Consider the following 27,546-nt stretch of genomic DNA (forward strand, 5'->3'; position numbering starts at 1 on the left):
GGTACAGCAGATCAGGGGGATCAGGAGGCCGTTCAGTATCGTGTGTATGGTACAGCAGATCAGGGGGATCAGGAGGCCGTTAAGTACCGTGTGTCTGGTACAGCAGATCAGGGGGATCAGGAGGCCTTTCTGTACCTTGTGTCTGGTGCAGCAGATCAGGAGGATCAGGAGGCCGTTCAGTACCTTGTGTCTGGTACAGCAGATCAGGGGGATCAGGAGGCCGTTCAGTACCGTGTGTATGGTACAGCAGTTCAGGAGGATCAGGAGGATGTTCGGCACCGTGTGTCTAGTACGGCAGACCAGGGCGATCAGGAGGCCGTTCAGTACCGTGTGTCTGGTACAGCAGATCAGGGGGATCAGGAGGCCGTTCAGTACATTGTGTCTGGTACAGCAGATCAGGGGGATCAGGAGGCCGTTCATTACCGTGTGTCTGGTACAGCCGGTCAGGGAGATCAGGAGGCCGTTGTGTACCATGTGTCTGGTACTGCAGATCAGGGCGATCAGGAGGCCGTTCAGTACCGTGTGTCTGGTACAGCAGATCAGGAGGATCAGGAGGCTGTTCAGTGCCGTGTCTCTGGTATAGCAGATCAGGAGGCCGTTCAGTACCGTGTGTCTGGTACAGCAGATCAGGGCGATCAGGAGGCCGTTCAGTTCCGTGTATCTGGTATAGCAGATCAGGAGGCCGTTCTGTTCCGTGTGTCTGGTACAGCAGATCAGGGCGATCAGGAGGCTGTTCAGTGCCGTGTCTCTGGTATAGCAGATCAGGAGGCCGTTCTGTACCGTGTGTCTGGTACAGCAGATCAGGGCGATCAGGAGGCTGTTCAGTGCCGTGTCTATGGTATAGCAGATCAGGAGGCCGTTCTGTACCGTGTGTTTGGTACAGCAGATCAGGAGGATCAGGAGGCTGTTCAGTACCGTGTGTCTGGTACAGCAGATCAGGAGGCCGTTCAGTACCGTGTGTCTGGTACAGCTGATCAGGAGGATCAGGAGGCCGTTCAGTACCTTGTGCCCAGTACATCAGATCAGGGGGATCAGGAGGCCGTTCAGTACCGTGTGTCTGGTGCAGCAGATTAGGGGATCAGGAGGCCCTCCAGAACCGTGTGTCTGGTACAGCAGATCAGGGGGATCAGGAGGCCGTTCAGTACCGTGTGTCTGGTACAGCAGATCAGTGAGATCAGGAGGCCGTTCGGTACCATGTGTCTGGTACAGCAGATCAGGGGGATCAGGAGGCCGTTCAGTACCGTGTGTCTGGTACAGCAGATCAGTGAGATCAGGAGGCCGTTCGGTACCATGTGTCTGGTACAGCAGATCAGGGCGATTAGGAGGCCGTTCAGTACCGTGTGTCTGGTACAGCAGATCAGGAGGATCAGAAGGCTGTTCAGTACCGTGTGTCTGGTACAGCAGATCAGGAGGATCAGGAGGCCGTTCAGTACCGTGTGTCTGGTACAGCAGATCAGGGGGATCAGGAGGCCGTTCAGTACCGTGTGTCTGGAACAGCAGATCAGGGGGATCAGGAGGCCGTTCAGTACCGTGTGTATGGTACAGCAGATCAGGGGGATCAGGAGGCAATTCAGTACCGTGTGTCTGGTACAGCAGATCAGGGGGATCAGGAGGCCGTTCAGTACCGTGTGTCTGGTACAGCAGATCAGTAGGATCAGGAAGCCCTTCAGTACCGTGTGTCTGGTACAGCAGATCAGGGGGATCAGGAGGCCGTTCAGTACCGTGCGTCTGGTACAGCAGATCAGGGTGATCAGGAGGACTTTCGGTACCGTTTGTCTAGTACAGCAGACAAGGGCGATCAGGAGGCCGTTCAGTACCGTGTGTCTAGTACACTAGATCAGGGGGATCAGGAGGCCGTTAAGTACCGTGTGCCTGGTACAGCAGATCAGGAGGATCAGGAGGCCTTTCTGTACCTTGTGTCTGGTGCAGCAGATCAGGAGGATCAGGAGACCGTTCAGCACCTTGTGTCTGGTACAGCAGATCAGGGGGATCAGGAGGCCGTTCAGTACCGTGTGTATGGTACAGCAGATCAGGAGGATCAGGAGGCCGTTCAGTACCGTGTGTCTGGTACAGCAGATCAGGGAGATCAGGAGGCCGTTCGGTACCGTGTGTATAGTACAGCAGACCAGGGCGATCACGAAGCCGTTCAGTACCGTGTTTCTGGTACAGCAGATCAGGGGGATCAGGAGGCCGTTCAGTACCGTGTGTCTGGTACAGCAGATCAGGGGGATCAGGAGGCCGTTCAGTACCGTGTGTCTGGTACAGCAGATCAAGGGGATCAGGAGGCCGTTCAGTATCGTGTGTCTGGAACAGCAGATCAGGGGGATCAGGAGGCCGTTCAGTACCGTGTGTATGGTACAGCAGATCAGGGGGATCAGGAGGCAATTCAGTACCGTGTGTCTGGTACAGCAGATCAGGGGGATCAGGAGGCCGTTCAGTACCGTGTGTCTGGTACAGCAGATCAGTAGGATCAGGAAGCCCTTCAGTACCGTGTGTCTGGTACAGCAGATCAGGGGGATCAGGAGGCCGTTCAGTACCGTGCGTCTGGTACAGCAGATCAGGGGGATCAGGAGGCCGTTCAGTACCGTGTGTCTGGTACAGCAGATCAGTAGGATCAGGAAGCCCTTCAGTACCGTGTGTCTGGTACAGCAGATCAGGGGGATCAGGAGGCCGTTCAGTACCGTGCGTCTGGTACAGCAGATCAGGGTGATCAGGAGGACTTTCGGTACCGTTTGTCTAGTACAGCAGACAAGGGCGATCAGGAGGCCGTTCAGTACCGTGTGTCTAGTACAGCAGATCAGGGGGATCAGGAGGCCGTTAAGTACCGTGTGTCTGGTACAGCAGATCAGGGGGATCAGGAGGCCTTTCTGTACCTTGTGTCTGGTGCAGCAGATCAGGAGGATCATGAGGCCGTTCAGTACCTTGTGTCTGGTACAGCAGATCAGGGGGATCAGGAGGCCGTTCAGTACCGTGTGTATGGTACAGCAGATCAGGAGGATCAGGAGGATGTTCGGCACCGTGTGTCTAGTACGGCAGACCAGGGCGATCAGGAGGCCGTTCAGTACCGTGTGTCTGGTACAGCAGATCAGGGGGATCAGGAGACCGCTCAGTACATTGTGTCTGGTACAGCAGATCAGGGGGATCAGGAGGCCGTTAAGTACCGTGTGTCTGGTACAGCAGATCAGGGGGATCAGGAGGCCTTTCTGTACCTTGTGTCTGGTGCAGCAGATCAGGAGGATCAGGAGGCCGTTCAGTACCTTGTGTCTGGTACAGCAGATCAGGGGGATCAGGAGGCCGTTCAGTACCGTGTGTATGGTACAGCAGATCAGGAGGATCAGGAGGATGTTCGGCACCGTGTGTCTAGTACGGCAGACCAGGGCGATCAGGAGGCCGTTCAGTACCGTGTGTCTGGTACAGCAGATCAGGGGGATCAGGAGGCCGTTCAGTACATTGTGTCTGGTACAGCAGATCAGGGGGATCAGGAGGCCGTTCATTACCGTGTGTCTGGTACAGCCGGTCAGGGAGATCAGGAGGCCGTTGTGTACCATGTGTCTGGTACTGCAGATCAGGGCGATCAGGAGGCCGTTCAGTACCGTGTGTCTGGTACAGCAGATCAGGAGGATCAGGAGGCTGTTCAGTGCCGTGTCTCTGGTATAGCAGATCAGGAGGCCGTTCAGTACCGTGTGTCTGGTACAGCAGATCAGGGCGATCAGGAGGCCGTTCAGTTCCGTGTGTCTGGTATAGCAGATCAGGAGGCCGTTCTGTACCGTGTGTCTGGTACAGCAGATCAGGGCGATCAGGAGGCTGTTCAGTGCCGTGTCTCTGGTATAGCAGATCAGGAGGCCGTTCTGTACCGTGTGTCTGGTACAGCAGATCAGGGCGATCAGGAGGCTGTTCAGTGCCGTGTCTCTGGTATAGCAGATCAGGAGGCCGTTCTGTACCGTGTGTCTGGTACAGCAGATCAGGAGGATCAGGAGGCTGTTCAGTACCGTGTGTCTGGTACAGCAGATCAGGAGGCCGTTCAGTACCGTGTGTCTGGTACAGCTGATCAGGAGGATCAGGAGGCCGTTCAGTACCTTGTGCCCAGTACATCAGATCAGGGGGATCAGGAGGCCGTTCAGTACCGTGTGTCTGGTGCAGCAGATTAGGGGATCAGGAGGCCCTTCAGTACCGTGTGTCTGGTACAGAAGATCAGGGGGATCAGGAGGCCGTTCAGTACCGTGTGTATGGTACAGCAGGTCAGTGAGATCAGGAGGCCGTTCGGTACCATGTGTCTGGTACAGCAGATCAGGGGGATCAGGAGGCCGTTCAGTACCGTGTGTCTGGTACAGCAGATCAGTGAGATCAGGAGGCCGTTCGGTACCATGTGTCTGGTACAGCAGATCAGGGCGATTAGGAGGCCGTTCAGTACCGTGTGTCTGGTACAGCAGATCAGGAGGATCAGGAGGCTGTTCAGTACCGTGTGTCTGGTACAGCAGATCAGGAGGATCAGGAGGCCGTTCAGTACCGTGTGTCTGGTACAGCAGATCAAGGGGATCAGGAGGCCGTTCAGTATCGTGTGTCTGGAACAGCAGATCAGGGGGATCAGGAGGCCGTTCAGTACCGTGTGTATGGTACAGCAGATCAGGGGGATCAGGAGGCAATTCAGTACCGTGTGTCTGGTACAGCAGATCAGGGGGATCAGGAGGCCGTTCAGTACCGTGTGTCTGGTACAGCAGATCAGTAGGATCAGGAAGCCCTTCAGTACCGTGTGTCTGGTACAGCAGATCAGGGGGATCAGGAGGCCGTTCAGTACCGTGCGTCTGGTACAGCAGATCAGGGGGATCAGGAGGCCGTTCAGTACCGTGTGTCTGGTACAGCAGATCAGTAGGATCAGGAAGCCCTTCAGTACCGTGTGTCTGGTACAGCAGATCAGGGGGATCAGGAGGCCGTTCAGTACCGTGCGTCTGGTACAGCAGATCAGGGTGATCAGGAGGACTTTCGGTACCGTTTGTCTAGTACAGCAGACAAGGGCGATCAGGAGGCCGTTCAGTACCGTGTGTCTAGTACAGCAGATCAGGGGGATCAGGAGGCCGTTAAGTACCGTGTGTCTGGTACAGCAGATCAGGGGGATCAGGAGGCCTTTCTGTACCTTGTGTCTGGTGCAGCAGATCAGGAGGATCATGAGGCCGTTCAGTACCTTGTGTCTGGTACAGCAGATCAGGGGGATCAGGAGGCCGTTCAGTACCGTGTGTATGGTACAGCAGATCAGGAGGATCAGGAGGATGTTCGGCACCGTGTGTCTAGTACGGCAGACCAGGGCGATCAGGAGGCCGTTCAGTACCGTGTGTCTGGTACAGCAGATCAGGGGGATCAGGAGGCCGCTCAGTACATTGTGTCTGGTACAGCAGATCAGGGGGATCAGGAGGCCGTTAAGTACCGTGTGTCTGGTACAGCAGATCAGGGGGATCAGGAGGCCTTTCTGTACCTTGTGTCTGGTGCAGCAGATCAGGAGGATCAGGAGGCCGTTCAGTACCTTGTGTCTGGTACAGCAGATCAGGGGGATCAGGAGGCCGTTCAGTACCGTGTGTATGGTACAGCAGATCAGGAGGATCAGGAGGATGTTCGGCACCGTGTGTCTAGTACGGCAGACCAGGGCGATCAGGAGGCCGTTCAGCACCGTGCGTCTGGTACAGCAGATCAGGGGGATCAGGAGGCCGTTCAGTACATTGTGTCTGGTACAGCCGGTCAGGGAGATCAGGAGGCCGTTGTGTACCATGTGTCTGGTACTGCAGATCAGGGCGATCAGGAGGCCGTTCAGTACCGTGTGTCTGGTACAGCAGATCAGGAGGATCAGGAGGCTGTTCAGTGCCGTGTCTCTGGTATAGCAGATCAGGAGGCCGTTCAGTACCGTGTGTCTGGTACAGCAGATCAGGGCGATCAGGAAGCCGTTCAGTTCCGTGTGTCTGGTATAGCAGATCAGGAGGCCGTTCTGTACCGTGTGTCTGGTACAGCAGATCAGGGCGATCAGGAGGCTGTTCAGTGCCGTGTCACTGGTATAGCAGATCAGGAGGCCGTTCTGTACCGTGTGTCTGGTACAGCAGATCAGGGCGATCAGGAGGCTGTTCAGTGCCGTGTCTCTGGTATAGCAGATCAGGAGGCCGTTCTGTACCGTGTGTCTGGTACAGCAGATCAGGAGGATCAGGAGGCTGTTCAGTACCGTGTGTCTGGTACAGCAGATCAGGAGGCCGTTCAGTACCGTGTGTCTGGTACAGCTGATCAGGAGGATCAGGAGGCCGTTCAGTACCTTGTGCCCAGTACATCAGATCAGGGGGATCAGGAGGCCGTTCAGTACCGTGTGTCTGGTGCAGCAGATTAGGGGATCAGGAGGCCCTTCAGTACCGTGTGTCTGGTACAGCAGATCAGGGGGATCAGGAGGCCGTTCAGTACCGTGTGTCTGGTACAGCAGATCACTGAGATCAGGAGGCCGTTCGGTACCATGTGTCTGGTACAGCAGATCACAGGGATCAGGAGGCCGTTCAGTACCGTGTGTCTGGTACAGCAGATCAGTGAGATCAGGAGGCCGTTCGGTACCATGTGTCTGGTACAGCAGATCAGGGCGATTAGGAGGCCGTTCAGTACCGTGTGTCTGGTACAGCAGATCAGGAGGATCAGGAGGCTGTTCAGTACCGTGTGTCTGGTACAGCAGATCAGGAGGATCAGGAGGCCGTTCAGTACCGTGTGTCTGGTACAGCAGATCAGGGGGATCAGGAGGCCGTTCAGTACTGTGTGTCTGGAACAGCAGATCAGGGGGATCAGGAGGCCGTTCAGTACCGTGAGTATGGTACAGCAGATCAGGGGGATCAGGAGGCAATTCAGTACCGTGTGTCTGGTACAGCAGATCAGGGGGATCAGGAGGCCGTTCAGTACCGTGTGTCTGGTACAGCAGATCAGTAGGATCAGGGAGCCCTTCAGTACCGTGTGTCTGGTACAGCAGATCAGGGGGATCAGGAGGCCGTTCAGTACCGTGCGTCTGGTACAGCAGATCAGGGTGATCAGGAGGACTTTCGGTACCGTTTGTCTAGTACAGCAGACAAGGGCGATCAGGAGGCCGTTCAGTACCGTGTGTCTAGTACAGCAGATCAGGGGGATCAGGAGGCCGTTAAGTACCGTGTGTCTGGTACAGCAGATCAGGGGGATCAGGAGGCCTTTCTGTACCTTGTGTCTGGTGCAGCAGATCAGGAGGATCAGGAGGCCGTTCAGTACCTTGTGTCTGGTACAGCAGATCAGGGGGATCAGGAGGCCGTTCAGTACCGTGTGTATGGTACAGCAGATCAGGAGGATCAGGAGGATGTTCGGCACCGTGTGTCTAGTACAGCAGACCAGGGCGATCAGGAGGCCGTTCCGTACCGTGTGTCTGGTACAGCAGATCAGGGGGATCAGGAGGCCGTTCAGTACATTGTGTCTGGTACAGCAGATCAGGGGGATCAGGAGGCCGTTCATTACCGTGTGTCTGGTACAGCCGGTCAGGGAGATCAGGACGCCGTTGTGTACCATGTGTCTGGTACTGCAGATCAGGGCGATCAGGAGGCCGTTCAGTACCGTGTGTCTGGTACAGCAGATCAGGAGGATCAGGAGGCTGTTCAGTGCCGTGTCTCTGGTATAGCAGATCAGGAGGCCGTTCAGTACCGTGTGTCTGGTACAGCAGATCAGGGCGATCAGGAGGCCGTTCAGTTCCGTGTGTCTGGTATAGCAGATCAGGAGGCCGTTCTGTACCGTGTGTCTGGTACAGCAGATCAGGGCGATCAGGAGGCTGTTCAGTGCCGTGTCTCTGGTATAGCAGATCAGGAGGCCGTTCTGTACCGTGTGTCTGGTACAGCAGATCAGGGCGATCAGGAGGCTGTTCAGTGCCGTGTCTCTGGTATAGCAGATCAGGAGGCCGTTCTGTACCGTGTGTCTGGTACAGCAGATCAGGAGGATCAGGAGGCTGTTCAGTACCGTGTGTCTGGTACAGCAGATCAGGAGGCCGTTCAGTACCGTGTGTCTGGTACAGCTGATCAGGAGGATCAGGAGGCCGTTCAGTACCTTGTGCCTAGTACATCAGATCAGGGGGATCAGGAGGCCGTTCAGTACCGTGTGTCTGGTACAGCAGATCAGGGGGATCAGGAGGCCGTTCAGTACATTGTGTCTGGTACAGCAGATCAGGGGGATCAGGAGGCCGTTCATTACCGTGTGTCTGGTACAGCCGGTCAGGGAGATCAGGAGGCCGTTGTGTACCATGTGTCTGGTACTGCAGATCAGGGCGATCAGGAGGCCGTTCAGTACCGTGTGTCTGGTACAGCAGATCAGGAGGATCAGGAGGCTGTTCAGTGCCGTGTCTCTGGTATAGCAGATCAGGAGGCCGTTCAGTACCGTGTGTCTGGTACAGCAGATCAGGGCGATCAGGAGGCCGTTCAGTTCCGTGTGTCTGGTATAGCAGATCAGGAGGCCGTTCTGTACCGTGTGTCTGGTACAGCAGATCAGGGCGATCAGGAGGCTATTCAGTGCCGTGTCTCTGGTATAGCAGATCAGGAGGCCGTTCTGTACCGTGTGTCTGGTACAGCAGATCAGGGCGATCAGGAGGCTGTTCAGTGCCGTGTCTCTGGTATAGCAGATCAGGAGGCCGTTCTGTACCGTGTGTCTGGTACAGCAGATCAGGAGGCTGTTCAGTACCGTGTGTCTGGTACAGCAGATCAGGAGGCCGTTCAGTACCGTGTGTCTGGTACAGCTGATCAGGAGGATCAGGAGGCCGTTCAGTACCGTGTGCCTGGTGCAGCAGATTAGGGGATCAGGAGGCCCTTCAGTACCGTGTGTCTGGTACAGCAGATCAGGGGGATCAGGAGGCCGTTCAGTACCGTGTGTCTGGTACAGCAGATCAGTGAGATCAGGAGGCCGTTCGGTACCATGTGTCTGGTACAGCAGATCAGGGGGATCAGGAGGCCGTTCGGTACCATGTGTCTGGTACAGCAGATCAGGGCGATTAGGAGGCCGTTCAGTACCGTGTGTCTGGTACAGCAGATCAGGAGGATCAGGAGGCTGTTCAGTACCGTGTGTCTGGTACAGCAGATCAGGAGGATCAGGAGGCCGTTCAGTACCGTGTGTCTGGTACAGCAGATCAGGGGGATCAGGAGGCCGTTCAGTATCGTGTGCCTGGAACAGCAGATCAGGGGGATCAGGAGGCCGTTCAGTACCGTGTGTATGGTACAGCAGATCAGGGGGATCAGGAGGCAATTCAGTACCGTGTGTCTGGTACAGCAGATCAGGGGGATCAGGAGGCCGTTCAGCACCGTGTGTCTGGTACAGCAGATCAGTAGGATCAGGAAGCCCTTCAGTACCGTGTGTCTGGTACAGCAGATCAGGGGGATCAGGAGGCCGTTAAGTACCGTGTGTCTGGTACAGCAGATCAGGGGGATCAGGAGGCCGTTCAGTACCGTGCGTCTGGTACAGCAGATCAGGGTGATCAGGAGGACTTTCGGTACCGTTTGTCTAGTACAGCAGACAAGGGCGATCAGGAGGCCGTTCAGTACCGTGTGTCTGGTACAGCAGATCAGTGAGATCAGGAGGCCGTTCGGTACCATGTGTCTGGTACAGCAGATCAGGGCGATTAGGAGGCCGTTCAGTACCGTGTGTCTGGTACAGCAGATCAGGAGGATCAGGAGGCTGTTCAGTACCGTGTGTCTGGTACAGCAGATCAGGAGGATCAGGAGGCCGTTCAGTACCGTGTGTCTGGTACAGCAGATCAGGGGGATCAGGAGGCCGTTCAGTACCGTGTGTCTGGAACAGCAGATCAGGGGGATCAGGAGGCCGTTCAGTACCGTGTGTATGGTACAGCAGATCAGGGGGATCAGGAGGCAATTCAGTACCGTGTGTCTGGTACAGCAGATCAGGGGGATCAGGAGGCCGTTCAGTACCGTGTGTCTGGTACAGCAGATCAGTAGGATCAGGGAGCCCTTCAGTACCGTGTGTCTGGTACAGCAGATCAGGGGGATCAGGAGGCCGTTCAGTACCGTGCGTCTGGTACAGCAGATCAGGGTGATCAGGAGGACTTTCGGTACCGTTTGTCTAGTACAGCAGACAAGGGCGATCAGGAGGCCGTTCAGTACCGTGTGTCTAGTACAGCAGATCAGGGGGATCAGGAGGCCGTTAAGTACCGTGTGTCTGGTACAGCAGATCAGGGGGATCAGGAGGCCTTTCTGTACCTTGTGTCTGGTGCAGCAGATCAGGAGGATCAGGAGGCCGTTCAGTACCTTGTGTCTGGTACAGCAGATCAGGGGGATCAGGAGGCCGTTCAGTACCGTGTGTCTGGTACAGCAGATCAGGGGGATCAGGAGGCCGTTCAGTACATTGTGTCTGGTACAGCAGATCAGGGGGATCAGGAGGCCGTTCATTACCGTGTGTCTGGTACAGCCGGTCAGGGAGATCAGGACGCCGTTGTGTACCATGTGTCTGGTACTGCAGATCAGGGCGATCAGGAGGCCGTTCAGTACCGTGTGTCTGGTACAGCAGATCAGGAGGATCAGGAGGCTGTTCAGTGCCGTGTCTCTGGTATAGCAGATCAGGAGGCCGTTCAGTACCGTGTGTCTGGTACAGCAGATCAGGGCGATCAGGAGGCCGTTCAGTTCCGTGTGTCTGGTATAGCAGATCAGGAGGCCGTTCTGTACCGTGTGTCTGGTACAGCAGATCAGGGCGATCAGGAGGCTGTTCAGTGCCGTGTCTCTGGTATAGCAGATCAGGAGGCCGTTCTGTACCGTGTGTCTGGTACAGCAGATCAGGGCGATCAGGAGGCTGTTCAGTGCCGTGTCTCTGGTATAGCAGATCAGGAGGCCGTTCTGTACCGTGTGTCTGGTACAGCAGATCAGGAGGATCAGGAGGCTGTTCAGTACCGTGTGTCTGGTACAGCAGATCAGGAGGCCGTTCAGTACCGTATGTCTGTACAGCTGATCAGGAGGATCAGGAGGCCGTTCAGTACCTTGTGCCTAGTACATCAGATCAGGGGGATCAGGAGGCCGTTCAGTACCGTGTGTCTGGTACAGCAGATCAGGGGGATCAGGAGGCCGTTCAGTACATTGTGTCTGGTACAGCAGATCAGGGGGATCAGGAGGCCGTTCATTACCGTGTGTCTGGTACAGCCGGTCAGGGAGATCAGGAGGCCGTTGTGTACCATGTGTCTGGTACTGCAGATCAGGGCGATCAGGAGGCCGTTCAGTACCGTGTGTCTGGTACAGCAGATCAGGAGGATCAGGAGGCTGTTCAGTGCCGTGTCTCTGGTATAGCAGATCAGGAGGCCGTTCAGTACCGTGTGTCTGGTACAGCAGATCAGGGCGATCAGGAGGCCGTTCAGTTCCGTGTGTCTGGTATAGCAGATCAGGAGGCCGTTCTGTACCGTGTGTCTGGTACAGCAGATCAGGGCGATCAGGAGGCTGTTCAGTGCCGTGTCTCTGGTATAGCAGATCAGGAGGCCGTTCTTTACCGTGTGTCTGGTACAGCAGATCAGGGCGATCAGGAGGCTGTTCAGTGCCGTGTCTCTGGTATAGCAGATCAGGAGGCCGTTCTGTACCGTGTGTCTGGTACAGCAGATCAGGAGGATCAGGAGGCTGTTCAGTACCGTGTGTCTGGTACAGCAGATCAGGAGGCCGTTCAGTACCGTGTGTCTGGTACAGCTGATCAGGAGGATCAGGAGGCCGTTCAGTACCTTGTGCCTAGTACATCAGATCAGGGGGATCAGGAGGCCGTTCAGTACCGTGTGTCTGGTACAGCAGATCAGGGGGATCAGGAGGCCGTTCAGTACATTGTGTCTGGTACAGCAGATCAGGGGGATCAGGAGGCCGTTCATTACCGTGTGTCTGGTACAGCCGGTCAGGGAGATCAGGAGGCCGTTGTGTACCATGTGTCTGGTACTGCAGATCAGGGCGATCAGGAGGCCGTTCAGTACCGTGTGTCTGGTACAGCAGATCAGGAGGATCAGGAGGCTGTTCAGTGCCGTGTCTCTGGTATAGCAGATCAGGAGGCCGTTCAGTACCGTGTGTCTGGTACAGCAGATCAGGGCGATCAGGAGGCCGTTCAGTTCCGTGTGTCTGGTATAGCAGATCAGGAGGCCGTTCTGTACCGTGTGTCTGGTACAGCAGATCAGGGCGATCAGGAGGCTATTCAGTGCCGTGTCTCTGGTATAGCAGATCAGGAGGCCGTTCTGTACCGTGTGTCTGGTACAGCAGATCAGGGCGATCAGGAGGCTGTTCAGTGCCGTGTCTCTGGTATAGCAGATCAGGAGGCCGTTCTGTACCGTGTGTCTGGTACAGCAGATCAGGAGGCTGTTCAGTACCGTGTGTCTGGTACAGCAGATCAGGAGGCCGTTCAGTACCGTGTGTCTGGTACAGCTGATCAGGAGGATCAGGAGGCCGTTCAGTACCGTGTGTCTGGTGCAGCAGATTAGGGGATCAGGAGGCCCTTCAGTACCGTGTGTCTGGTACAGCAGATCAGGGGGATCAGGAGGCCGTTCAGTACCGTGTGTCTGGTACAGCAGATCAGTGAGATCAGGAGGCCGTTCGGTACCATGTGTCTGGTACAGCAGATCAGGGGGATCAGGAGGCCGTTCAGTACCGTGTGTCTGGTACAGCAGATCAGTGAGATCAGGAGGCCGTTCGGTACCATGTGTCTGGTACAGCAGATCAGGGCGATTAGGAGGCCGTTCAGTACCGTGTGTCTGGTACAGCAGATCAGGAGGATCAGGAGGCTGTTCAGTACCGTGTGTCTGGTACAGCAGATCAGGAGGATCAGGAGGCCGTTCAGTACCGTGTGTCTGGTACAGCAGATCAGGGGGATCAGGAGGCCGTTCAGTATCGTGTGCCTGGAACAGCAGATCAGGGGGATCAGGAGGCCGTTCAGTACCGTGTGTATGGTACAGCAGATCAGGGGGATCAGGAGGCAATTCAGTACCGTGTGTCTGGTACAGCAGATCAGGGGGATCAGGAGGCCGTTCAGCACCGTGTGTCTGGTACAGCAGATCAGTAGGATCAGGAAGCCCTTCAGTACCGTGTGTCTGGTACAGCAGATCAGGGGGATCAGGAGGCCGTTCAGTACCGTGCGTCTGGTACAGCAGATCAGGGTGATCAGGAGGACTTTCGGTACCGTTTGTCTAGTACAGCAGACAAGGGCGATCAGGAGGCCGTTCAGTACCGTGTGTCTGGTACAGCAGATCAGTGAGATCAGGAGGCCGTTCGGTACCATGTGTCTGGTACAGCAGATCAGGGCGATTAGGAGGCCGTTCAGTACCGTGTGTCTGGTACAGCAGATCAGGAGGATCAGGAGGCTGTTCAGTACCGTGTGTCTGGTACAGCAGATCAGGAGGATCAGGAGGCCGTTCAGTACCGTGTGTCTGGTACAGCAGATCAGGGGGATCAGGAGGCCGTTCAGTACCGTGTGTCTGGAACAGCAGATCAGGGGGATCAGGAGGCCGTTCAGTACCGTGTGTATGGTACAGCAGATCAGGGGGATCAGGAGGCAATTCAGTACCGTGTGTCTGGTACAGCAGATCAGGGGGATCAGGAGGCCGTTCAGTACCGTGTGTCTGGTACAGCAGATCAGTAGGATCAGGGAGCCCTTCAGTACCGTGTGTCTGGTACAGCAGATCAGGGGGATCAGGAGGACTTTCGGTACCGTTTGTCTAGTACAGCAGACAAGGGCGATCAGGAGGCCGTTCAGTACCGTGTGTCTAGTACAGCAGATCAGGGGGATCAGGAGGCCGTTAAGTACCGTGTGTGTGGTACAGCAGATCAGGGGGATCAGGAGGCCTTTCTGTACCTTGTGTCTGGTGCAGCAGATCAGGAGGATCAGGAGGCCGTTCAGTACCTTGTGTCTGGTACAGCAGATCAGGGGGATCAGGAGGCCGTTCAGTACCGTGTGTCTGGTACAGCAGATCAGGGGGATCAGGAGGCCGTTCAGTACATTGTGTCTAGTACAGCAGATCAGGGGGATCAGGAGGCCGTTCATTACCGTGTGTCTGGTACAGCCGGTCAGGGAGATCAGGACGCCGTTGTGTACCATGTGTCTGGTACTGCAGATCAGGGCGATCAGGAGGCCGTTCAGTACCGTGTGTCTGGTACAGCAGATCAGGAGGATCAGGAGGCTGTTCAGTGCCGTGTCTCTGGTATAGCAGATCAGGAGGCCGTTCAGTACCGTGTGTCTGGTACAGCAGATCAGGGCGATCAGGAGGCCGTTCAGTTCCGTGTGTCTGGTATAGCAGATCAGGAGGCCGTTCTGTACCGTGTGTCTGGTACAGCAGATCAGGGCGATCAGGAGGCTGTTCAGTGCCGTGTCTCTGGTATAGCAGATCAGGAGGCCGTTCTGTACCGTGTGACTGGTACAGCAGATCAGGGCGATCAGGAGGCTGTTCAGTGCCGTGTCTCTGGTATAGCAGATCAGGAGGCCGTTCTGTACCGTGTGTCTGGTACAGCAGATCAGGAGGATCAGGAGGCTGTTCAGTACCGTGTGTCTGGTACAGCAGATCAGGAGGCCGTTCAGTACCGTATGTCTGGTACAGCTGATCAGGAGGATCAGGAGGCCGTTCAGTACCTTGTGCCTAGTACATCAGATCAGGGGGATCAGGAGGCCGTTCAGTACCGTGTGTCTGGTACAGCAGATCAGGGGGATCAGGAGGCCGTTCAGTACATTGTGTCTGGTACAGCAGATCAGGGGGATCAGGAGGCCGTTCATTACCGTGTGTCTGGTACAGCCGGTCAGGGAGATCAGGAGGCCGTTGTGTACCATGTGTCTGGTACTGCAGATCAGGGCGATCAGGAGGCCGTTCAGTACCGTGTGTCTGGTACAGCAGATCAGGAGGATCAGGAGGCTGTTCAGTGCCGTGTCTCTGGTATAGCAGATCAGGAGGCCGTTCAGTACCGTGTGTCTGGTACAGCAGATCAGGGCGATCAGGAGGCCGTTCAGTTCCGTGTGTCTGGTATAGTAGATCAGGAGGCCGTTCTGTACCGTGTGTCTGGTACAGCAGATCAGGGCGATCAGGAGGCTGTTCAGTGCCGTGTCTCTGGTATAGCAGATCAGGAGGCCGTTCTGTACCGTGTGTCTGGTACAGCAGATCAGGGCGATCAGGAGGCTGTTCAGTGCCGTGTCTCTGGTATAGCAGATCAGGAGGCCGTTCTGTACCGTGTGTCTGGTACAGCAGATCAGGAGGATCAGGAGGCTGTTCAGTACCGTGTGTCTGGTACAGCAGATCAGGAGGCCGTTCAGTACCGTGTGTCTGGTACAGCTGATCAGGAGGATCAGGAGGCCGTTCAGTACCGTGTGTCTGGTGCAGCAGATTAGGGGATCAGGAGGCCCTTCAGTACCGTGTGTCTGGTACAGCAGATCAGGGGGATCAGGAGGCCGTTCAGTACCGTGTGTCTGGTACAGCAGATCAGTGAGATCAGGAGGCCGTTCGGTACCATGTGTCTGGTACAGCAGATCAGGGGGATCAGGAGGCCGTTCAGTACCGTGTGTCTGGTACAGCAGATCAGTGAGATCAGGAGGCCGTTCGGTACCATGTGTCTGGTACAGCAGATCAGGGCGATTAGGAGGCCGTTCAGTACCGTGTGTCTGGTACAGCAGATCAGGAGGATCAGGAGGCTGTTCAGTACCGTGTGTCTGGTACAGCAGATCAGGAGGATCAGGAGGCCGTTCAGTACCGTGTGTCTGGTACAGCAGATCAGGGGGATCAGGAGGCCGTTCAGTATCGTGTGTCTGGAACAGCAGATCAGGGGGATCAGGAGGCCGTTCAGTACCGTGTGTATGGTACAGCAGATCAGGGGGATCAGGAGGCAATTCAGTACCGTGTGTCTGGTACAGCAGATCAGGAGGATCAGGAGGCCGTTCAGTACCGTGTGTCTGGTACAGCAGATCAGGGGGATCAGGAGGCCGTTCAGCACCGTGTGTCTGGTACAGCAGATCAGTAGGATCAGGAAGCCCTTCAGTACCGTGTGTCTGGTACAGCAGATCAGGGGGATCAGGAGGCCGTTCAGTACCGTGCGTCTGGTACAGCAGATCAGGGTGAACAGGAGGACTTTCGGTACCGTTTGTCTAGTACAGCAGACAAGGGCGATCAGGAGGCCGTTCAGTACCGTGTGTCTAGTACAGCAGATCAGGGGGATCAGGAGGCCGTTAAGTACCGTGTGTCTGGTACAGCAGATCAGGGGGATCAGGAGGCCTTTCTGTACCTTGTGTCTGGTGCAGCAGATCAGGAGGATCAGGAGGCCGTTCAGTACCTTGTGTCTGGTACAGCAGATCAGGGGGATCAGGAGGCCGTTCAGTACCGTGTGTATGGTACAGCAGATCAGGAGGATCAGGAGGATGTTCGGCACCGTGTGTCTAGTACGGCAGACCAGGGCGATCAGGAGGCCGTTCAGTACCGTGTGTCTGGTACAGCAGATCAGGGGGATCAGGAGGCCGTTCAGTATCTTGTGTCTGGTACAGCAGATCAGGGGGATCAGGAGGCCGTTCATTACCGTGTGTCTGGTACAGCCGGTCAGGGAGATCAGGAGGCCGTTGTGTACCATGTGTCTGGTACTGCAGATCAGGGCGATCAGGAGGCCGTTCAGTACCGTGTGTCTGGTACAGCAGATCAGGAGGATCAGGAGGCTGTTCAGTGCCGTGTCTCTGGTATAGCATATCAGGAGGCCGTTCAGTACCGTGTGTCTGGTACAGCAGATCAGGGCGATCAGGAAGCCGTTCAGTTCCGTGTGTCTGGTATAGCAGATCAGGAGGCCGTTCTGTACCGTGTGTCTGGTACAGCAGATCAGGGCGATCAGGAGGCTGTTCAGTGCCGTGTCTCTGGTATAGCAGATCAGGAGGCCGTTCTGTACCGTGTGTCTGGTACAGCAGATCAGGGCGATCAGGAGGCTGTTCAGTGCCGTGTCTCTGGTATAGCAGATCAGGAGGCCGTTCTGTACCGTGTGTCTGGTACAGCAGATCAGGAGGATCAGGAGGCTGTTCAGTACCGTGTGTCTGGTACAGCAGATCAGGAGGCCGTTCAGTACCGTGTGTCTGGTACAGCTGATCAGGAGGATCAGGAGGCCGTTCAGTACCTTGTGCCCAGTACATCAGATCAGGGGGATCAGGAGGCCGTTCAGTACCGTGTGTCTGGTGCAGCAGATTAGGGGATCAGGAGGCCCTTCAGTACCGTGTGTCTGGTACAGCAGATCAGGGGGATCAGGAGGCCGTTCAGTACCGTGTGTCTGGTACAGCAGATCACTGAGATCAGGAGGCCGTTCGGTACCATGTGTCTGGTACAGCAGATCAGGGGGATCAGGAGGCCGTTCAGTACCGTGTGTCTGGTACAGCAGATCAGTGAGATCAGGAGGCCGTTCGGTACCATGTGTCTGGTACAGCAGATCAGGGCGATTAGGAGGCCGTTCAGTACCGTGTGTCTGGTACAGCAGATCAGGAGGATCAGGAGGCTGTTCAGTACCGTGTGTCTGGTACTGCAGATCAGGAGGATCAGGAGGCCGTTCAGTACCGTGTGTCTGGTACAGCAGATCAGGGGGATCAGGAGGCCGTTCAGTACCGTGTGTCTGGAACAGCAGATCAGGGGGATCAGGAGGCCGTTCAGTACCGTGTGTATGGTACAGCAGATCAGGGGGATCAGGAGGCAATTCAGTACCGTGTGTCTGGTACAGCAGATCAGGGGGATCAGGAGGCCGTTCAGTACCGTGTGTCTGGTACAGCAGATCAGTAGGATCAGGGAGCCCTTCAGTACCGTGTGTCTGGTACAGCAGATCAGGGGGATCATGAGGCCGTTCAGTACCGTGCGTCTGGTACAGCAGAGCAGGGTGATCAGGAGGACTTTCGGTACCGTTTGTCTAGTACAGCAGACACGGGCGATCAGGAGGCCGTTCAGTACCGTGTGTCTAGTACAGCAGATCAGGGGGATCAGGAGGCCGTTAAGTACCGTGTGTCTGGTACAGCAGATCAGGGGGATCAGGAGGCCATTCTGTACCTTGTGTCTGGTGCAGCAGATCAGGAGGATCAGGAGGCCGTTCAGTACCTTGTGTCTGGTACAGCAGATCAGTGGGATCAGGAGGCCGTTCAGTACCGTGTGTATGGTACAGCAGATCAGGAGGATCAGGAGGATGTTCGGCACCGTGTGTCTAGTACGGCAGATCAGGGCGATCAGGAGGCCGTTCAGTACCGTGTGTCTGGTACAGCAGATCAGGGGGATCAGGAGGCCGTTCAGTACATTGTGTCTGGTACAGCAGATCAGTGGGATCAGGAGGCCGTTCATTACCGTGTGTCTGGTACAGCCGGTCAGGGAGATCAGGAGGCCGTTGTGTACCATGTGTCTGGTACTGCAGATCAGGGCGATCAGGAGGCCGTTCAGTACCGTGTGTCTGGTACAGCAGATCAGGAGGATCAGGAGGCTGTTCAGTGCCGTGTCTCTGGTATAGCAGATCAGGAGGCCGTTCAGTACCGTGTGTCTGGTACAGCAGATCAGGGCGATCAGGAGGCCGTTCAGTTCCGTGTGTCTGGTATAGCAGATCAGGAGGCCGTTCTGTACCGTGTGTCTGGTACAGCAGATCAGGGCGATCAGGAGGCTGTTCAGTGCCGTGTCTCTGGTATAGCAGATCAGGAGGCCGTTCTGTACCGTGTGTCTGGTACAGCAGATCAGGGCGATCAGGAGGCTGTTCAGTGCCGTGTCTCTGGTATAGCAGATCAGGAGGCCGTTCTGTACCGTGTGTCTGGTACAGCAGATCAGGAGGATCAGGAGGCTGTTCAGTACCGTGTGTCTGGTACAGCAGATCAGGAGGCCGTTCAGTACCGTGTGTCTGGTACAGCTGATCAGGAGGATCAGGAGGCCGTTCAGTACCTTGTGCCTAGTACATCAGATCAGGGGGATCAGGAGGCCGTTCAGTACCGTGTGACTGGTACAGCAGATCAGGGGGATCAGGAGGCCGTTCAGTACCGTGTGTATGGTACAACGGATCAGGGGGATCAGGAGGCCGTTCAGTACCGTGTGTCTGGTACAGCAGATCAGGAGGATCAGGAGGCCGTTCAGTACCGTGTGTCTGGTACAGCAGATCAGGGGGATCAGAAGGCCGTTCTGTACCTTGTGTCTGGTGCAGTAGATCAGGAGGATCAGGAGGCCGTTCAGTACCTTGTGTCTGGTACAGCAGATCAGGGGGATCAGGAGGCCGTTCAGTACCGTGTGTCTGGTACAGCAGATCAGGGGGATCAGGAGGCCGTTCGGTACATTGTGTCTGGGACAGCAGATCAGGGGGATTAGGAGGCCGTTCAGTACCGTGTGTCTGGTACAGCAGATCAGGGGGTTCAGGAGGCCGTTCAGTACCGTGTGTCTGGTACAGCTGATCAGGAGGATCAGGAGGCCGTTCAGTACCTTGTGCCTAGTACATCAGATCAGGGGGATCAGGAGGCCGTTCAGTACCGTGTGTCTGGTACAGCAGATCAGTGAGATCAGGAGGCCGTTCGGTACCATGTGTCTGGTACAGCAGATCAGGGCGATCAGGAGGCCGTTCAGTACCGTGTGTCTGGTACAGCAGATCAGGAGGATCAGGAGGCTGTTCAGTACCGTGTGTCTGGTACAGCAGTTCAGGAGGATCAGGAGGCCGTTCAGTACCGTGTGTCTGGTACAGCAGATCAGGAGGATCAGGAGGCTGTTCAGTACCGTGTGTCTGGTACAGCAGATCAGGGGGATCAGGAGGCAATTCAGTACCGTGTGTCTGGTACAGCAGATCAGGGGGATCAGGGGGCCGTCCAGCACCTTGTGCCTAGTACATCAGATCAGGAGGCCGTTCATTACCGTGTGTCTGGTACAGCAGATCATGGGGATCAGGAGGCCGTTCAGTACCGTGTGTCTAGTACGGCAGATCAGGGGGATCAGGAGGCCGTTCAGTACCGTGTGTCTGGTACAGCAGATCAGGGGGATCAGTAGGCCATTCAGTACCGTGTTTCTAGTACAGCAGATCAGGGGGATCAGGAGGCCGTTCAGTACCGTGTGTATGGTACAGCAGATCAGGGGGATCAGGAGGCCGTTCAGTATCGTGTGTATGGTACAGCAGATCAGGGGGATCAGGAGGCCGTTAAGTACCGTGTGTCTGGTACAGCAGATCAGGGGGATCAGGAGGCCTTTCTGTACCTTGTGTCTGGTGCAGCAGATCAGGAGGATCAGGAGGCCGTTCAGTACCTTGTGTCTGGTACAGCAGATCAGGGGGATCAGGAGGCCGTTCAGTACCGTGTGTATGGTACAGCAGTTCAGGAGGATCAGGAGGATGTTCGGCACCGTGTGTCTAGTACGGCAGACCAGGGCGATCAGGAGGCCGTTCAGTACCGTGTGTCTGGTACAGCAGATCAGGGGGATCAGGAGGCCGTTCAGTACATTGTGTCTGGTACAGCAGATCAGGGGGATCAGGAGGCCGTTCATTACCGTGTGTCTGGTACAGCCGGTCAGGGAGATCAGGAGGCCGTTGTGTACCATGTGTCTGGTACTGCAGATCAGGGCGATCAGGAGGCCGTTCAGTACCGTGTGTCTGGTACAGCAGATCAGGAGGATCAGGAGGCTGTTCAGTGCCGTGTCTCTGGTATAGCAGATCAGGAGGCCGTTCAGTACCGTGTGTCTGGTACAGCAGATCAGGGCGATCAGGAGGCCGTTCAGTTCCGTGTATCTGGTATAGCAGATCAGGAGGCCGTTCTGTTCCGTGTGTCTGGTACAGCAGATCAGGGCGATCAGGAGGCTGTTCAGTGCCGTGTCTCTGGTATAGCAGATCAGGAGGCCGTTCTGTACCGTGTGTCTGGTACAGCAGATCAGGGCGATCAGGAGGCTGTTCAGTGCCGTGTCTATGGTATAGCAGATCAGGAGGCCGTTCTGTACCGTGTGTTTGGTACAGCAGATCAGGAGGATCAGGAGGCTGTTCAGTACCGTGTGTCTGGTACAGCAGATCAGGAGGCCGTTCAGTACCGTGTGTCTGGTACAGCTGATCAGGAGGATCAGGAGGCCGTTCAGTACCTTGTGCCCAGTACATCAGATCAGGGGGATCAGGAGGCCGTTCAGTACCGTGTGTCTGGTGCAGCAGATTAGGGGATCAGGAGGCCCTTCAGAACCGTGTGTCTGGTACAGCAGATCAGGGGGATCAGGAGGCCGTTCAGTACCGTGTGTCTGGTACAGCAGATCAGTGAGATCAGGAGGCCGTTCGGTACCATGTGTCTGGTACAGCAGATCAGGGGGATCAGGAGGCCGTTCAGTACCGTGTGTCTGGTACAGCAGATCAGTGAGATCAGGAGGCCGTTCGGTACCATGTGTCTGGTACAGCAGATCAGGGCGATTAGGAGGCCGTTCAGTACCGTGTGTCTGGTACAGCAGATCAGGAGGATCAGAAGGCTGTTCAGTACCGTGTGTCTGGTACAGCAGATCAGGAGGATCAGGAGGCCGTTCAGTACCGTGTGTCTGGTACAGCAGATCAGGGGGATCAGGAGGCCGTTCAGTACCGTGTGTCTGGAACAGCAGATCAGGGGGATCAGGAGGCCGTTCAGTACCGTGTGTATGGTACAGCAGATCAGGGGGATCAGGAGGCAATTCAGTACCGTGTGTCTGGTACAGCAGATCAGGGGGATCAGGAGGCCGTTCAGTACCGTGTGTCTGGTACAGCAGATCAGTAGGATCAGGAAGCCCTTCAGTACCGTGTGTCTGGTACAGCAGATCAGGGGGATCAGGAGGCCGTTCAGTACCGTGCGTCTGGTACAGCAGATCAGGGTGATCAGGAGGACTTTCGGTACCGTTTGTCTAGTACAGCAGACAAGGGCGATCAGGAGGCCGTTCAGTACCGTGTGTCTAGTACAGCAGATCAGGGGGATCAGGAGGCCGTTAAGTACCGTGTGCCTGGTACAGCAGATCAGGGGGATCAGGAGGCCTTTCTGTACCTTGTGTCTGGTGCAGCAGATCAGGAGGATCAAGAGGCCGTTCAGCACCTTGTGTCTGGTACAGCAGATCAGGGGGATCAGGAGGCCGTTCAGTACCGTGTGTATGGTACAGCAGATCAGGAGGATCAGGAGGATGTTCGGCACCGTGTGTCTAGTACGGCAGACCAGGGCGATCAGGAGGCCGTTCAGTACCGTGTGTCTGGTACAGCAGATCAGGGGGATCAGGAGGCCGTTCAGTACATTGTGTCTGGTACAGCAGATCAGGGGGATCAGGAGGCCGTTCATTACCGTGTGTCTGGTACAGCCGGTCAGGGAGATCAGGAGGCCGTTGTGTACCATGTGTCTGGTACTGCAGATCAGGGCGATCAGGAGGCCGTTCAGCAACGTGTGTCTGGTACAGCAGATCAGGAGGATCAGGAGGCTGTTCAGTGCCGTGTCTCTGGTATAGCAGATCAGGAGGCCGTTCAGTACCGTGTGTCTGGTACAGCACATCAGGGCGATCAGGAGGCCGTTCAGTTCCGTGTGTCTGGTATAGCAGATCAGGAGGCCGTTCAGTACCGTGTGTCTGGTACAGCTGATCAGGAGGATCAGGAGGTCGTTCAGTACCTTGTGCCTAGTACATCAGATCAGGGGGATCAGGAGGCCGTTCAGTACCGTGTGTCTGGTACAGCAGATCAGGGGGATCAGGAGGCCGTTCAGTACCGTGTGTATGGTACAACGGATCAGGGGGATCAGGAGGCCGTTCAGTACCGTGTGTCTGGTACAGCAGATCAGGAGGATCAGGAGGCCGTTCAGTACCGTGTGTTTGGTACAGCAGATCAGGGGGATCAGGAGTCCGTTCTGTACCTTGTGTCTGGTGCAGCAGATCAGGAGGATCAGGAGGCCGTTCAGTACCTTGTGTCTTGTACAGCAGATCAGGGGGATCAGGAGGCCGTTCAGTACCGTGTGTCTGGTACAGCAGATCAGGGGGATCAGGAGGCCGTTCGGTACATTGTGTCTGGTACAGCAGATCAGGGGGATCAGGAGGCCGTTCAGTACCGTGTGTCTGGTACAGCAGATCAGGGGGTTCAGGAGGCCGTTCAGTACCGTGTGTCTGGTACAGCAGATCAGGAGAATCAGGAGGCCGTTCAGTACCGTGTGTCTGGTACAGCTGATCAGGAGGATCAGGAGGCCGTTCAGTACCTTGTGCCTAGTACATCAGATCAGGGGGATCAGGAGGCTGTTCAGTACCGTGTGTCTGGTACAGCAGATCAGTGAGATCAGGAGGCCGTTCGGTACCATGTGTCTGGTACAGCAGATCAGGGCGATCAGGAGGCCGTTCAGTACCGTGTGTCTGGTACAGCAGATCAGGAGGATCAGGAGGCTGTTCAGTACCGTGTGTCTGGTACAGCAGATCAGGAGGATCAGGAGGCCGTTCAGTACCGTGTGTCTGGTACAGCAGATCAGGAGGATCAGGAGGCTGTTCAGTACCGTGTGTCTGGTACAGCAGATCAGGGGGATCAGGAGGCCGTTCAGTACCGTGTGTCTGGAACAGCAGATCAGGGGGATCAGGAGGCCGTTCAGTACCGTGTGTATGGTACAGCAGATCAGGGGGATCAGGAGGCAATTCAGTACCGTGTGTCTGGTACAGCAGATCAGGGGGATCAGGAGGCAATTCAGTACCGTGTGTCTGGTACAGCAGATCAGGGGGATCAGGGGGCCGTTCAGTACCTTGTGCCTAGTACATCAGATCAGGAGGCCGTTCATTACCGTGTGTCTGGTACAGCAGATCATGGGGATCAGGAGGCCGTTCAGTACCGTGTGTCTAGTACAGCAGATCAGGGGGATCACGAGGCCGTTCAGTACCGTGTGTCTGGTACAGCAGATCAGGGGGATCAGTAGGCCGTTCAGTACCGTGTTTCTAGTACAGCAGATCAGGGGGATCAGGAGGCCGTTCAGTACCGTGTGTATGGTACAGCAGATCAGGGGGATCAGGAGGCCGTTCAGTATCGTGTGTATGGTACAGCAGATCAGGGGGATCAGGAGGCCGTTAAGTACCGTGTGTCTGGTACAGCAGATCAGGGGGATCAGGAGGCCTTTCTGTACCTTGTGTCTGGTGCAGCAGATCAGGAGGATCAGGAGGCCGTTCAGTACCTTGTGTCTGGTACAGCAGATCAGGGGGATCAGGAGGCCGTTCAGTACCGTGTGTATGGTACAGCAGATCAGGAGGATCAGGAGGATGTTCGGCACCGTGTGTCTAGTACGGCAGACCAGGGCGATCAGGAGGCCGTTCAGTACCGTGTGTCTGGTACAGCAGATCAGGGGGATCAGGAGGCCGTTCAGTACATTGTGTCTGGTACAGCAGATCAGGGGGATCAGGAGGCCGTTCATTACCGTGTGTCTGGTACAGCCGGTCAGGGAGATCAGGAGGCCGTTGTGTACCATGTGTCTGGTACTGCAGATCAGGGCAATCAGGAGGCCGTTCAGTACCGTGTGTCTGGTACAGCAGATCAGGAGGATCAGGAGGCTGTTCAGTGCCGTGTCTCTGGTATAGCAGATCAGGAGGCCGTTCAGTACCGTGTGTCTGGTACAGCAGATCAGGGCGATCAGGAGGCCGTTCAGTTCCGTGTGTCTGGGCAGCACGGTAGCATTGTGGGTAGCATAATTGCTTCACAGCTCCAGGGTCCCAGGTTCGATTCCGGCTTGGGTCACTGTCTGTGCGGAGTCTGCACATCCTCCCCGTGTGTGCGTGGGTTTCCTCCGGGTGCTCCGGTTTCCTCCCACAGTCCAAAGATGTGCAGGTTAGGTGGATTGGCCATAATAAATTGCCCTTAGTGTCAAAAATTGCCCTTAGTGTTGGGTGGGGTTACTGGATTATGGGGATAGGGTGGAGGTGTTGACATTGGATAGGGTGCTCTTTCCAAGAGCCGGTGCAGACTCGATGGGCCGAATGGCCTCCTTCTGCACTGTAAATTCTATGAAGCAGATCAGGAGGCCGTTCTGTACCGTGTGTCTGGTACAGCAGATCAGGGTGATCAGGAGGCTGTTCAGTGCCGTGTCTCTGGTATAGCAGATCAGGATGCCGTTCTGTACCGTGTGTCTGGTACAGCAGATCAGGGCGATCAGGAGGCTGTTCAGTGCCGTGTCTCTGGTATAGCAGATCAGGAGGCCGTTCTGTACCGTGTGTCTGGTACAGCAGATCAGGAGGATCAGGAGGCTGTTCAGTACCGTGTGTCTGGTACAGCAGATCAGGAGGCCGTTCAGTACCGTGTGTCTGGTACAGCTGATCAGGAGGATCAGGAGGCCGTTCAGTACCTTGTGCCTCGTACATCAGATCAGGGGAATCAGGAGGCCGTTCAGTACCGTGTGTCTGGTGCAGCAGATTAGGGGATCAGGAGGCCCTTCAGTACCGTGTGTCTGGTACAGCAGATCAGGGGGATCAGGAGGCCGTTCAGTACCGTGTGTCTGGTACAGCAGATCAGTGAGATCAGGAGGCCATTCGGTACCATGTGTCTGGTACAGCAGATCAGGGGGATCAGGAGGCCGTTCAGTACCGTGTGTCTGGTACAGCAGATCAGTGAGATCAGTAGGCCGTTCGGTACCATGTGTCTGGTACAGCAGATCAGGGCGATTAGGAGGCCGTTCAGTACCGTGTGTATGGTACAGCAGATCAGGAGGATCAGGAGGCTGTTCAGTACCGTGTGTCTGGTACAGCAGATCAGGAGGATCAGGAGGCCGTTCAGTACCGTGTGTCTGGTACAGCAGATCAGGGGGATCAGGAGGCCGTTCAGTACCGTGTGTCTGGAACAGCAGATCAGGGGGATCAGGAGGCCGTTCAGTACCGTGTGTATGGTACAGCAGGTCAGGGGGATCAGGAGGCAATTCAGTACCGTGTGTCTGGTACAGCAGATCAGGGGGATCAGGAGGCCGTTCAGTACCGTGTGTCTGGTACAGCAGATCAGTAGGATCAGGAAGCCCTTCAGTACCGTGTGTCTGGTACAGCAGATCAGGGGGATCAGGAGGCCGTTCAGTACCGTGCGTCTGGTACAGCAGATCAGGGTGATCAGGAGGACTTTCGGTACCGTTTGTCTAGTACAGCAGACAAGGGCGATGAGGAGGCCGTTCAGTACCGTGTGTCTAGTACAGCAGATCAGGGGGATCAGGAGGCCGTTCAGTACCGTGTGTCTGGTACAGCAGATCAGGAGGATCAGGAGGATGTTCAGTACCGTGTGTCTGGTACAGCAGATCAGGAGGCCGTTCAGTACCGTGTGACTGGTACAGCAGATCAGGGGGATCAGGAGACCGTTCAGTACCGTGTGTCTGGTGCAGCAGATTAGGGTATCAGGAGGCCGTTCAGTACCTAGAGTCTGTTATAGCAGATCAGGGGGATCAGGAGGCCGTTCAGTACCTTGTGTCTGGTACAGCAGATCAGGAGGCCGTTCAGTACCGTGTGTCTGGTACAGCAGATCAGGGGGATCAGGAGGCCGTTCAGTACCGTGTGTCTGGTATAGCAGATCAGGAGGCCGTTCTGTACCGTGTGTCTGGAACAGCAGATCAGGGGGATCAGGAGGCCGTTCAGTACCGTTTGTCTGGTACAGCAGATCAGGGGGATCAGGAGGCCGTTCAGTACCGTGTGTCTGGAACAGCAGATCAGGGGGATCAGGAGGCCGTTCAGTACCGTTTGTCTGGTACAGCAGATCAGGGGGATCAGGAGGCCGTTCAGTACCGTGTGTATGGTACAGCAGATCAGGGGGATCAGGAGGCAATTCAGTACCGTGTGTCTGGTACAGCAGATCAGGGGGATCAGGAGGCAATTCAGTACCGTGTGTCTGGTACAGCAGATCAGTGGGATCAGGGGGCCGTTCAGTACCTTGTGCCTAGTACATCAGATCAGGAGGCCGTTCATTACCGTGTGTCTGGTACAGCAGATCATGGGGATCAGGAGGCCGTTCAGTACCGTGTGTCTAGTACAGCAGATCAGGGGGATCACGAGGCCGTTCAGTACCGTGTGTCTGGAACAGCAGATCAGGGGGATCAGGAGGCCGTTCAGTACCGTGTGTCTGGTACAGCAGATCAGGGGGTTCAGGAGGCCGTTCAGTACCGTGTGTCTGGTACAGCAGATCAGGAGAATCAAGAGGCCGTTCAGTACCGTGTGTCTGGTACAGCTGATCAGGAGGATCAGGAGGCCGTTCAGTACCTTGTGCCTAGTACATCAGATCAGGGGGATCAGGAGGCCGTTCAGTACCGTGTGTCTGGTACAGCAGATCAGTGAGATCAGGAGGCCGTTCGGTACCATGTGTCTGGTACAGCAGATCAGGGCAATCAGGAGGCCGTTCAGTACCGTGTGTCTGGTACAGCAGATCAGGAGGATCAGGAGGCTGTTCAGTACCGTGTGTCTGGTACAGCAGTTCAGGAGGATCAGGAGGCCGTTCAGTACCGTGTGTCTGGTACAGCAGATCAGGAGGATCAGGAGGCTGTTCAGTACCGTGTGTCTGGTACAGCAGATCAGGGGGATCAGGAGGCAATTCAGTACCGTGTGTCTGGTACAGCAGATCAGGGGGATCAGGGGGCCGTTCAGCACCTTGTGCCTAGTACATCAGATCAGGAGGCCGTTCATTACCGTGTGTCTGGTACAGC

The sequence above is a fragment of the Scyliorhinus torazame genome, chromosome 20, assembly GCF_047496885.1.
Source record: "Scyliorhinus torazame isolate Kashiwa2021f chromosome 20, sScyTor2.1, whole genome shotgun sequence".
Taxonomy (NCBI): Eukaryota; Metazoa; Chordata; class Chondrichthyes; order Carcharhiniformes; family Scyliorhinidae; genus Scyliorhinus; species Scyliorhinus torazame.